Source organism: Mauremys reevesii, linkage group 12 (genome assembly GCF_016161935.1).
Source record: "Mauremys reevesii isolate NIE-2019 linkage group 12, ASM1616193v1, whole genome shotgun sequence".
In the NCBI taxonomy this organism is placed as follows: Eukaryota; Metazoa; Chordata; order Testudines; family Geoemydidae; genus Mauremys; species Mauremys reevesii.
The window spans coordinates 28,664,602-28,677,620 of record NC_052634.1 but is presented as its reverse complement, the minus strand read 5'-3'; the positions used below and the strand labels follow the sequence as shown (position 1 = coordinate 28,677,620).

At 53.1% G+C, this 13,019-nt stretch overlaps 2 non-coding genes across 2 annotated transcripts; both read right to left on the bottom strand.

Annotated features, from left to right (window-relative positions):
- Positions 1–6,449: 6,449 nt before the first annotated feature.
- On the bottom strand, positions 6,450–6,523 carry TRNAT-UGU. The gene has a single exon. It is a non-coding gene; the product is annotated as a tRNA-Thr (tRNA).
- A 5,941-nt stretch (positions 6,524–12,464) lies between these two features.
- TRNAS-GCU lies at positions 12,465–12,546 on the bottom strand. Its single transcript has one exon. It is a non-coding gene; the product is annotated as a tRNA-Ser (tRNA).
- Positions 12,547–13,019: the final 473 nt, after the last annotated feature.

Here is a 13,019-nt window from a genome sequence, read left to right as displayed (position 1 = left end):
TACTGTGGGGAACTTTCCTGGCTTCTGTGCTACCCTGGTGAAGTGGGCTAGTGAAAGGATCTGAGTCCTCGCTCCCACTTCCTTTACCCAGAGGCCTCCCTGCCCTTGAGGACTCTCCTGTTTGGCAGAGTTCTCGTAGCCCCAACAAGACTGGGCCCAGGATTCCTGGGGGGCTCAACCCCCAACCCTGCTGTGGCCACCTAGGACAGGGGCTAAGGTGTCCCCACTCCGGGGTACCCTCTCTGCACTGGGCACCTCCCTGACCCACTGATTATTCCAGACAATTTAAAGCAAATACAAGTTGTTTACTTAACAATCAATTTAAAGAAAAGAATAAGAATAAATGGGAACGGTTACAGGGAAACACATCACCCTGCTCTGCGGCAGGAACATTACAAACAATGTCTCTGGACATCAAGGCACTTTGCAGTCTGTTCCTTGTAGGCCCCAGGCCTCCTTCTCAGGCCCTGGCTGTGCTGCAGGGATGCTGTGGGTGGGACACTTGAAATGGTGGTGACCACACACCTCCGGGCTTTGGGTGGTGGGATCCTTCTTCCCAGTGCCAGCCCCCCGGCAGGTTAAGGTCCCCCACCCAGCCTGGCCTGCATGGACCCTTGGCTGGAGTGTCTTTCTGCGCTGGGCCCTTTTACCAAGGTTCCCCCCCTTGGCTGGCCCCAGTTGCTCACCACACTCTGGCTCTCTGGCTGCAGCTCTGCTCCCAGCACAGGATCTGCTCTCCCTGGGCTGTGCCTCTGGCTCTCTGGCTGCAGCTCCGCTCCCAGCACAGGATCTGCTCTCTCTGCGCTGTGCCTCTGGCTCTCTGGCTGCAGCTCCGCTCCCAGCACAGGATCTGCTCTCTCTGCGCTGTGCCTCTGGCTCCAGCTCTGCTCCCAGCACGGGGTCTGCTCTCTCTGCGCTGTGCCTGTGGCTCTCTGGCTGCAGCTCTGCTCCCAGCACAGGATCTGCTCTCTCTGCGCTGTGCCTGTGGCTCTCTGGCTGCAGCTCTGCTCCCAGCACAGGATCTGCTCTCTCTGGGCTGTGCCTGTGGCTCTCTGGCTGCAGCTCCGCTCCCAGCACAGGATCTGCTCTCTCTGCGCTGTGCCTCTGGCTCTCTGGCTGCAGCTCCGCTCCCAGCACAGGATCTGCTCTCTCTGCGCTGTGCCTCTGGCTCTCTGGCTGCAGCTCCGCTCCCAGCACAGGATCTGCTCTCTCTGCGCTGTGCCTCTGGCCCCTCTGGATCTGGCCCGGCTCTGCTCTCCAGCTCAGCTTGGGCCCCTGCTTTCTCCTTTGCTCAGCCCCACTCCGTCTGACTCCGGCACATTCCTGCTCACATGGAGGACGGGACCCACCCTAGCCTTCTGTCTTCCTGATTAGCCGGCCTGCCCTGTCAATCAGGCTGACCTGGAGCATTGGCCTCTTGCCATTGTTCCTGGGGACTGTCAGTCTCAGGGTCCTGATTTGCCATCGATCCCTCCCCTTTTGGTGCTGGGAGCTAGCAACCAAAACACCCCCACTGAATGTTAGTAAGGGGGCAACAGTCCCCTTACATATGTAAAGGGGGACTGTGTCTCCCTGTCTGGCCCAGGCTCCTGGGAGGAAGTGATCTCAGTGTGTCTGGCTGTCTCCATTCCTCCCACCCATAAGAATCCCTGGTGTGTGGGTGCACCCTAGACCATTAAGGATCTCTGGTGGGTGGGTGTCTCTCTCCCGCTAGTCAGGATCTCTGGGGCATGGCTGTATAAAAAGAGGCTTTGACTCACCCAGGCTGGGCTGCCATCATGGAACAGACCAGGTCCTTCTGTGGAGGGTTTGCGTTCCTCCAATGATGTGATCTCAGTGTGTGTGGGTGTCCCTGTCCCTTCAACCCTTAACAATCCCTGGTGCGTGGGTGTGCGGGGCCCCATTACAATCCCCTCTGTCTTACCCCCCATGAGGGATCCGGTGGATGTGGGTGTTCTCCACGCTACTGGGGGTGTCTGGTGCACCTGTCCCTCCTGGTTAATAGTGGAGTGTGTGGGTGTCCCCCCGCCCATTAAGGATCCGTGTTGTGCGGATGCACCCGTTCTTCTCATTAAGAATGGTGCAACGGAGCATATGAGTGTGTCCCCCACCCCATGAACTAGCTCCCGTATATGGTTCCCCTCGCTCCCATCCAGGCTCTGTGGGTGTCGCTGTTCCGCTTTTCAAGACCCGTGTTGCAGGGGGGCGTCCCTCCCCCTGAGTCAGAATCCCCAGCGTGTGGGTGCTCCCATCCCCCACTCCAGGCTCTGCAGGGGGTGTCTAAAAAGAGACTGTGTCTCACTGTCTTGCCCAGGCTACGCTGCAGGGGCTACTCACAGGTGCAATCCCACTACTGATCAGCACAGGAGTTTTGACCTGCTCCATTTCCGACCTGGGCCGGTTCACCCCTCCTTAGGCAACCTGGAGACCCCAAGCTTCCCCGGGATCACCATATTGATGCTGAACTTAGTGTGGACACCCGATCGGCACAGCCTCCTGCAGCCCAGAACTCCTGAGCTCAAGCGATCCACCAGCCTCAGCCTCCCCAGGCGCTGGGATCACAGGCACCAGCCACAGAGCCCGGCTTGTTTTGCAGCTTGGCAGCTGGAGCTTTAAACTCTGCTTGTGAGCTCTGTGCCTTGGCCAGACGGGGACAGCCTGGAACTGGGAAATGCTTCTGCTCCCCCTGCCCCCGTCTCATATCAAGCTGCAGGCGCCGCTGTCCTGCCAGGTAAGATCCCGGATGTTTCGGTGACCCCTTTCCCCGCCCAGGTGTCCGGGTACCTCTCCCCCCCATACAGAATCCTGGATGTGTGGGTGTCCGTCCCTCTGCAGAGGATCCCGGAGTGTGGATGCCCTTGTCCCCCCCTACAACATCCTGGGTGTGTGGGTGCCACTCTCCCCCCCGTAGATCTCTGGTGGGTGGGTCTCCAGGGTGTGAGCGCTCCCATCCCCCGATACAGGCTGCGGGGGGGGGTATAACTGTCTCTCCCTGTCCTGCCCAGGCGGTGCTACAGCAGCTGTTCACAGGGGCAGCAACCTCACTGTCACCCTGCAGCTTTAACCTGCTCCAGGGGTGACCTGCTTCACCCTCCTGTGGGAGCCCGGGGACCCCGAACTGCCCAGAATCACCTGATTGATGCCGAGCTTAGCACAGACACCGGCTCAGCCTGGCAGGGAGCTACCCTGAGAATCAGCTTCCCTCCGCCTCCTGCTGCACAGCGAGGGTCCCACGCGAGAGGCTTCGTGCCCAGTTTGTTCAGGAGCGTCCCAGGCTCCAGCTGTAAACTCTGCTGGTCAGTTCTAATCTTTGGCCACACGGGGGCAGCACTAACGGTCCCATCTAAACGCTGTTTGCGTTCGGCCCTTCGGATCGCAGATTGTAACCCGCGGGCAGATCTCTGAGTGCAGCCAGATCCCTCCCCAAACTAAACATTGAAGCAGCAGCTCCCATTGGAAAGAGCAGGATTTTTGCCTTTAAAAACAAGGGAAATGTCTATAGCGAGAGACTGAAGAAGCTCAATTGATTTCATTGACTGGAGGTTAAGAGGCGATTTAATCACTGGTTTAAATACGTTTTACAAATTCCCAGAGGGGGGGATATGTGATTTAAAGGGTTCTTTAATTCACCTGACAAAATTTGCACAAGACCCCATTGGCTTGCAGTCGATGTCAGAAAATCCCAACTGGAAATGACCATTTTTTAACCGTGAGGCTAATTATCTAGTGGAACAAGCTCTGCAAGGAAGGTGGTAAATTCCCCATCACTTGCAGTTTGTAAATCAAGACTGCAGCTCTTGCTGCAAGATGCCTGGTGTGTGGGTGTCCCTGTTCTGCATTTCGGGATCCCTGGTACATGGTGCCTCCCTCCCACCAGTTCAGGATCCCCACAATGGGTGCTCCAGTCTCTGCGGGGGAGGGGGAGTGTATAAAAAGAGACCGTGTCTCACTGTCTTGCCTAGGCTACGCTGCAGGGGCTACTCACAGGTGCGGCCTGACTACTGATCGGCACGGGAGTTTTGACCTGCTCTGTTTCCGACCTGGGCCAGTTCACCCCTCCTTAGGCAACCTGGGGACCCCCAGCTTCCCAGGGATCACCATATTGATGCCGAGCTTAGTCCGGACACCCGATCGGCACAGCCCCCTGACCAGGCCAGAGAGAGCAGCAGGTTTCCCGTATTGTTTCCCGCTCTTGTTTTCTTGACTAGTTTCTCCTCTGCACCAGCTTCCACTTTTCCTTTGTGAGCCTGGCTAGCTCAGTTGGCTGAGCGTCAGACTTTTAATCTGAAGGTCCAGCATTCAAGTCCATAGTCAGGTGATAAACTACTTGCCAAGATCTTAAACTGTCCTTTCTGTAGTCCTCTTTGATGTTACTTTTTCTCTTCAGGATTTTCCCTTTCCTCAGAAGGGCCTTTTTGTGTGTGGGCTTGAAGGGGCAACTTCCTGACAGCCCCTCTGTCCTTGCAGCCTGGAGGAATAAAGGCCTCTGGGCATAGAGCATGTCCCTCCCCTGCACACACACACATACAAACACATAGAATATCCCTAAGGAATTAGAATCACCTGCTACCTTCCCCTGTCCTGCTGGATCCTCAAATGAAGATGCTCTTCAGCCTTAACCCATGTCCCCTCTGTTCCCAGTGCCCCTCAGACCCAACCCTCAGCCCCTCCTATGCTCACTGCTCCTCACTCCCACCCAGAGCCTGCTCCTCTTCACCCTTCTCCTCTGTCCCAACCCACAGCCCCCTCTTATTCCCAGTGCCCCTCAATCCCTACCCACAGCCCCCTCCTATTCCCAGTGCCCCTCAATCCCAACCCACAGGCCCCCCCCTCCTCACGCTGCTCCTCAATCCCAACCCACGGCTCCCTCCTTCCCTCCAGCAGCAGGTGCTTCACACCCCCTCAGGAAGATTTTCTTGCAAGGTTTCGTGTAGGAGTCTGCATGTGGATTTTACAGTATGTTGGAAATAGGTTGGGTTGCTTGCCGAAATGATCACTTGTGGCTGGTGTTAGATTCCGAGTCTCCTTGTTATTGGGGGCAGGAGAAATAAAGGGTTGTTATCCTTGTTGTGTGACCCAAGGGCAGCACAACTGTGCTTGGCAGACCCCGATGGAGGGACTCACCCTCAGTTCAATAGCACTTGCTAGGCAGGGGACATGGGTTCCAAAGCCAAGTGGGATGGGGCCTGGGTCCCAATACTAAAATGTAGGTGTTAGACCAACATTAGGACAGGGGGGCTGGGGAGGGATGAGTGAGTCCCTAGACAACATAGTGAGTACGGGGCCTTCTTATTTCCCACTTTTCCACCCAGGATAGCAGGTGAACTCTACAGAGGCTCCTCTGGGCTTGCACTGACTAAGGACAACAGCTGTGAGTGGGGTGCAGAGCGGGGATGGCTCATGTTAAAGGACTTTTAGTTGCTGGACTTACGAACCATAGGGAGAAGGACACTGCCCAGCTTATTTGGGGGTTGGGTCTTTCCCTTGTGGTTTATGTTTATGTGTTGGGGCTGCTGACATGACTTCTGCTAACCCTGGGCTTACATTGCAGTGTAGACATATCCTGAGAGGGCATCTATACTGTGATAAAATCCCGCTGGCCTGGATGGTCTGATTTGGGCTCCTGGGGCTCAGGTTGTGGAGCTAAAAAGTACAGCGCAGACATCAGGGCTCAGACTGGAGCCCAGGCTCGGAGACCCTCACCCCTCGTGGGGTCTCGGAGGCTGGACTGAAGCCCAAGTGTCTACGCTGTTATTTTATAACCGTGCAGCACAAGCCTGAATCAACTGACCCAGGGTTTGAGAATAGTGACTTGGGTGTGTTAATGGCAGTGTAGACATAATGCTAGGCTATGTCCACACTGCAATGAAACACCCACGTCTGTCCCGTGCCAGTGCAGGCTCCCAGGCTAGGGCTGTGGGGTGGTAAATTTGCAGCGTAGACATCTCGGCTCAGGCTCAATACCGGGCTCTGGAAGCCCTCAAGGTTGGGAGGGAGTTTAGCAAGCAAACAAGGTAAAATGGCAGGGGAGTATTACCCTGGACTCAATGGCATTTCTCCATTGGTCTGTCTGCTTTGGGGCAGGGACAATAACACGTCTTGCTGCATTCGTTATTTCAAAGGGTGGTTTAGGATTTTCATTCTCACACATGGTGCACAAAGCAGGACTCAACCCTCGGTGTAAACTAAATGAGCTGCCCACAGGTTCTGGCAGCCACAATGAGCCATTCAGCATGAAAGCCCAGACCTGCCCCTGTCCCAGAGGAAGCAGGATCATCTGTGACAGGCTGGAACACTGACCTATCAGCTCTTAACTCCCAAACTTTCAGTAAGTCTGTTATCAGTGCCTGTGAGTATAATTTAAACAACTATACTGGGCTGGACCAAAGAGCTCTGTGTTTTGTCCTCCCACAGTAACCAATACCAGGTTGCCCAAAGGTTACTCAAGAAGGCACCACTGGGAATTGAACCCAGGATCTCCTGTTTACAAGACAGGTGCTTTAGCCAGCTAAGCCATGGTGCCTGCCTGGGGCAACAACCCACTGTCTGCCCACACCTGACTCCCTGCCATCCCCACTGGGGCCTGACAAGCTTTGCTTGTGTTTGGATTCTGCAAAGCAGAGGAGCAGGTGAGGTTTTCCTTGCAAGCTCTCTGTGTGTGTGTGTGTGTGTGTGTGTGTGTGTGTGTGTGTGTGTGTGTGTGTGTGTGTGTGTGTGTGTGTGTGTGTGTGTGTGTGTGTGTGTGAGAGAGAGAGAGAGAGAGAGAGAGAGAGAGAGAGAATCTTTGGCCAGGTCTGCACTACAAGGTTACTTCAGCATCATTATATTGCTCAGGTGTGTGAAAAACACACAACGCTCCCTCGGTCAGCAGCTTTTGGCTGGTGCACACACTGCAATACCACATCTGGCGACAAAATTGCCCTGTTTTGGTGACAAAATAAAACCACCTCGACGAGAGGCCTAGTGCTTTTTGCAGCAAACTTAAAGTGACAAATGTCAGTGTAAATGCTGCTGGTCATTATATCACCATAACTGGCCTCCACCAGTATCCCACCATGCCTGCCGTGAACTCGCCTGCCCTGCATTCCTGCTACAGAGCCATGGGCCCCTCCCCTTTCATAGCTCCAGAAAGTTCTGACAGCTGAGCCACTATCTATACCGGGATTAGCTTGATAGAACTGCATTGCCAGCCTAAGTCATGTAATTACACCAACCTAATTTTGTAGTGTAGACCTGTCCAAAGAATCACACACACACCTTGGGAGCAAAACTTCATCTGCTCCTCTGCTTTATAGAATACAAACACGAACAACACTTCTCAGGGCCCAGTGGGGATTGGCAGAGAGTCAGGTGTGGGCCATCTTTATCCCAGGAGAGATGGACTCTAAGGGTACATCTCCATTGCAATGTAAGCCCAGGTGTGGCACGCTGTGCTCAGAGCAGCACCGGGAAGCCCTATATTCACCACTCTCATATAATGATGACATGGTTTGTTCAAAGTCTGCCTTGTGACGTATCATTTCAAAAGTCTTGATCTGTTGAACATTAATATCATGTTGGATTGTGTGTGCTCGCATTGGTTGGGAAGTTATAAAGCTTTGCTCTGTGTGTGTCACTGAAATATGTTATGAGGTTGGGAAATGCCCCCCACCAGCCTTTCAGGTGTGACAAGGGAGGAGCCAGACTCGCTGCTGGCCCATTGAAGGGATCCACACTCCCAAGGACTAGCCCAGGAACCGTGTACAATGCAGACTTCTCCAAGGGTACGTCTACACTACAAGACTATTTCGAATCTACTTAATTTGAATTTGTGGAATCGACCTTATGAAGTCGAATTTGTGTATCCACACTAAATACACTAATTCGACTGTCTGAGTCCACAGTAACGGGGCCAGCGTCGACTTTGGAAGCGGTGCACTGTGGGAAGCTATCCCACAGTTCCCGCACTCCCCGCTGCCCATTGGAATCCTGGGATTTCCCCCCAATGCATGCTGGGGGGAAAAATGTGTCGAGGGTGGTTTTGGGTAACTGTCATCATTGAACCGTCAATCACGCCCTCCCTCCCTCCCTCCCTGAAAGCGCCTGCGGGCACTCTGTTCGTGCACTTTTCTGCTCAGTGACAGCGCAGGCGCCACAGCACTTTGAGCACGGATCCCGCTGCAGTTATGGCCGTTGTCAACTCCTCGCACCTTATCGTCCACCTCTTCCACAGTCAGCTGCTGAGAAATAGGGCTACTTTTCAATGGTGCTGCGAGCACTGGTGGACCATGGGGGACGTTTTACCAACATCAACGTCAGGTGGCCAGGCAAAGTTCATGACGTGCGTGTTTTCAGGAACTCTGGTCTGTTTAGACGCCTGCAGGAAGGTAGTTTCTTCCCGGACCACAAAATAACTCTTGGGGATGTGCAGATGCCTATAGTGATCGTCGGGGACCCAGCCTACCCGCTAATGCCCTGGCTCGTGAAGCCCTATGCAGGCGCCTTGCACAGCGACAAGGAACTCTTCAAGTACCAGCGAGCAGTGAGCAGCGTGACCTGTGACTGTTCAGTTTCTTTACAGAGAAGCTGAAGCTGCCCCTGTTTCTTTACCAAGTGACTGTTGACTAGCATCTGCAGTTACATACCCCGCCCACCCCACTTTCCCAACTTCCAACACACGTTTAAAAATAAAATACATGTTCCACTGTAACTTTACAAAGGTTTCTTTATTGATGACTTTGCGTTACAGGGTTGAAACTGGGACACGGACTGTGCTGGGTAGGGTGTGCAGTGATGTAAAGACCGCCTGTAAACTCGAGGAATGACAGGCTCCTGCTCCAAGAGCGGTCTGCAGTGCCGGACTGGATGTTTCAACGGAGCCTGCCATCCCTCCTTTTTGGGACTCTGTGTGCGGGGGCTATGTGGCCTTTTGGCGGGGGAGGACGGATACAGATTCCTCTGCTGCGTAGCTCTGTGGTCCAGGACAGGGACCGTTGCATGAGATCTGTAACCCCCCTCCCCCGCTACAAAGTCACGTACCCCCCCACCCACACAGAACCTGCAAACCACCTCCCATACCGACCAGGGTGCCTACTGACTGCAGTGTGTGTGTGACCTGCTGCTGATCCTGCCCTCGTGTCTGTACCCTGGTAAAGGTGATTGTCCTGTCACATTACCAACCCCCTTCCCCCCCTTCAAACACAGTCTCCTCTAAAAGAACATGACGGAAACAGTAATTAACAGAAAAGTATTTTTTATTATCAACTAGACAGTTAGGGGATGAAACTGGGATGGGGGCTTGGGTGAGGCGGGAAGGAAAGGACTTTTCAAAATTTAGGGTATGAGAGCTTTTGGGTACTTGAGCACTCTGCTGGGGTGCAGTGACAGTTTACACGGCCTCTGGCGCCCCCCTTCTGGTTATTTTGGGTGAGGGGGGTATGGGACTTTTTTGGCGGGGGAGGGCGGTTGCAGATACACTGCAGGGGGGCTCTGTCCTCCTGCCGGAGGTCCTGCAGAACATGCACAAGGCGCAGGAGCATGTCCGTTTGCTCTCTCATTAGTCCAAGCAGCGTTTGAGTCGCCTGCTTGTCTTCCTCACGCCACCTCTCCTCCCGTTCACTGTGTGAGCGCTGGTACAGAGACAGGGTCTCCCTCCACTGGCTCTGCTGGTCCGTGTCGTCTCGGGAGCACCCCATAAGTTCTGCGAACATCTCGTCCCGTGTCTTTTTATTTTGCCGCCTAATCTTTGCCAGCCTCTGTGAGGGGGATGCTGTGGCGGGTCTGGAGACAGTCCAAGCTGTGTGATGGGAAAAAGGGAGTGAATTCCTTGCCAAGATAAATGTTTGCGAACAATGAACACAGTCTAGTCTGTCTCTGTGAATTCTGGGTTGAGATCCCAGTGCCTGATGGGGCAAAAACCATTTTCGCGGGTGGTTCTGAAGCTCAGCCCCCTGCTGCTATAATGATGATGGTTATCAGCCATATTGTACCATCTACCAGGAAAAATTAGGGCCAGGCACCCTTGATTGACCTAACGGATGGTAGTCTGCATGGTTACCAGTCCTTTTGCACTGCCCCATATGCCAATAGGCTGATGATGAGGATGGATATCAATCCGATTGTACCACCAACCATCTATAGCATGGGGGGAGCAAGGATGCTGGTGTTGAGAGCTGCACCATCGTGTCTATCTGCAGCATTCAGTAAAGATACGGTGACATGTAAAAGAGTCAAGAGAGGATTGTTTTCCCTTTCACTTCTGGGGGTGGGTGGGGGGTTGCATAAATTGCCTAGCTATGCCCTGACCCACTGCGGACACTGTTTTTGACCCTAGAAGCATTTGGAGCTCAGCCAGGAATGCAAATGCTTTTCGGAGACAGCAGGAACTGTGGGATACCTTGCGTCCTCAGTCCCCCCTCCCTCCATGAGCGTCCATTTGATTCTTTGGGTTTCCGTTACGCTCGTCACGCAGCAGAGTGCTGAGTCTCTGCTATGCCGTCTGTCTGGAGATTTTTTAAAAATACTTAGGACCAGGTGTAACTTTACAGTACTTCCCCTAATTAGATGCAGGAGTCTCCGAGCGAGATCACCCTGAGGACGGTCACTGAAGGAGTTAGAGAGCGCATGCTGCGTGAAAGCCAGCACAAACCAGGGGACTATGCAGCCGTGCTCGGGGAGGCAATGCTCCCTGAGTAGCTCATGAAAGCCTCGTGCGGAAAAGTGTGCTACCACGGAGCACCCAATAAGGCAGCTCTCCCCAGGAGCCTCCTGCGGAGGCTTTTAGATTACCTCCAGGAGAGCTTCGTGGAGATCTCCCAGGAGGATTTCTGTTCTAGCCCCATATATAGAGAGACCTTGTTTTCACATACTTCAGATTCCTGTTATATTAAGAATAAAAGTTTACATGGTTAAAGCACTTACCGAGTGATCCTTCCCCTGATTCAGGGTCCGGGTTAACGGCCGGGGAGGGGTTGGTAGGGGATCTCCGTGACGGTGATGAAGAGATCCTGGCTGTCGGGGAAACCAGCGTTGTAAGCGCTGTCGCCTGCCTCGTCCTCCACAAACCCTTCCTCATCTTCCCCGTCCGCGAACATCGCCGAGGAACTGTCCGTCGACATTGTCCCATCGTCAGAGTCCATGGTCACTGGTGGGGCAGTGGTGGCAGGCTCCGTAGCGTCCGTTTGCCGCTTTGATTTGTTGGTAGCCTTGTCTGGGGTCCTTGATTTTCCCGCGGCGCTGTGTTGCATCCCGCCTGTATCCTCTGTCTCTCATGGCTTTGGAGACCTTCTCGTAGGTCTTTGCATTCCGTTTTTTGGAGCGCAGCTCCAAAAGCACAGACTCCTCGCCCCACACACCGATCAGATCCAAGAGTTCCCGGTCAGTCTATGCTAGGTCCCTCTTTCTATTCAGAGATTACATGAACTCCTCTGCTGGAGAGCTCTGCATCGCTGCCGGTGCTGCTGAGCTCGCCCCGATGTCCACCCACGAAATGAGATTCTAACTGTCCAGACAGGAAAAGGAATTCAAATTTTCCCGGGACTTTTCCTGTGTGGCTGGTCAGAGCATCCGAGCTCGGACTGCTGTCCAGAGCATCAACAGAGTGGTGCAGTGTGGGATAGCTCCCGGAGCTAGTAAGTTCGATTTGCATCCACACCTAGCCTAATTCGACATAGCCATGTCGAATTTAGTGCTACTCCCCTCGTCGGGGTGGAGTACCGAAGTCGAACTAAAGAGCCCTCTAGGTCGAATTAAATGGCTTCCTGGTGTGGACGGGTGCACGGTTAATTCGAATTAACGCTGCTAAATTCGAATTAAAGTCCTAGTGTAGACCAGGCCCAAGATAGCACAGCGACAATGGACACTGCTTGACTCACATGGTAACAAAGGAGCTTCCTAGCAAGTTGGAAGAAACTATGAAAGAGGGGAAGAGACATCATGACTTGGCCTCTCTCCCCACAACTCAGCAGGTGGAAACACACCTGGAGGACAAAGACTGAACTGATTCAGAAATCAGAAGAGAATAATAACAATAATACTTGCAAACCAAAGTCCCCAAACAGACTAGTATTAGTTTTTCAGCAGAAAATTTTCAGTTTGGGGAATTTTGTTTTCTCAGTCAGACCTTGCCAAGGGAAGCAGGGAGAAAATGTTTGAGTTGCCTCCTTCAGAACAGCTTGGCCTAGACACTAGTTCTGGTTCACTGCTCTGGCCTTGCTCGGGTTGAGGGTATTTTAATAATTTGGGCAGGTCCCAGGGTGTTTGGGGGAGAAGATGAGGATGTTACCTCTTGAGATAAAAACTAAAAAATACAGCACCAGAGAATTTCTGTTTTAAAGAAATCTGGGATTTAGACATTTTATTTAAAGCAAGGGAGTTCTGAGTTTCTGAGAAGGTTTTTGTTTGCAAGAAGCAACATTGTTTGATCTGTCATTGTTCCAAAGGGGGAGATGGTTGTCTACAAAGGAGGGGTGAAAACTAAACGCACCCGATGAGGATGGGATTCGAACCCATGCATGCAGAGCACAATGGATTAGCAGTCCATCACCTTAACCACTCGGCCACCTCATCTGAGCTGTTAGAAAAAGGACAGAAGGAGAAATCTAAGGCCAGCAGAGCTAGGGACAATAAGGCCTTTTTAAATACTAAGCGGAAGCAGGGGCTGAATGAGCTCCCCCCTCACATCCAGTGAGGAGCTGGGGGAAAGACTTCAGAAACAGACCGTGTTTGCACAGACACACCTACTCTGCCTAGCTATGCAGCATGATGGGGCCGCTTTCCCAAAATGACCAGTTTCGGCTGGTGGTGGGTTACAAATCACTTTAGGATTGAATGGAATGAAATGTTATTATCCTTCCTGCATGAGTGAAGGGCAGCAGAACATACCTAGACCGTCCTGATGGAGGGGTCGGTGGGTGAGAAATAGCTTTTATTGGACTTCATAGAAGTGATTGAGAACATCACCCTAAACCAGTGGTCCCCAAACATTTCACTCTGTGACCTCTTAGCCATGGCTGTGGCCCCTCGGAAGTCACAGTTGAGAA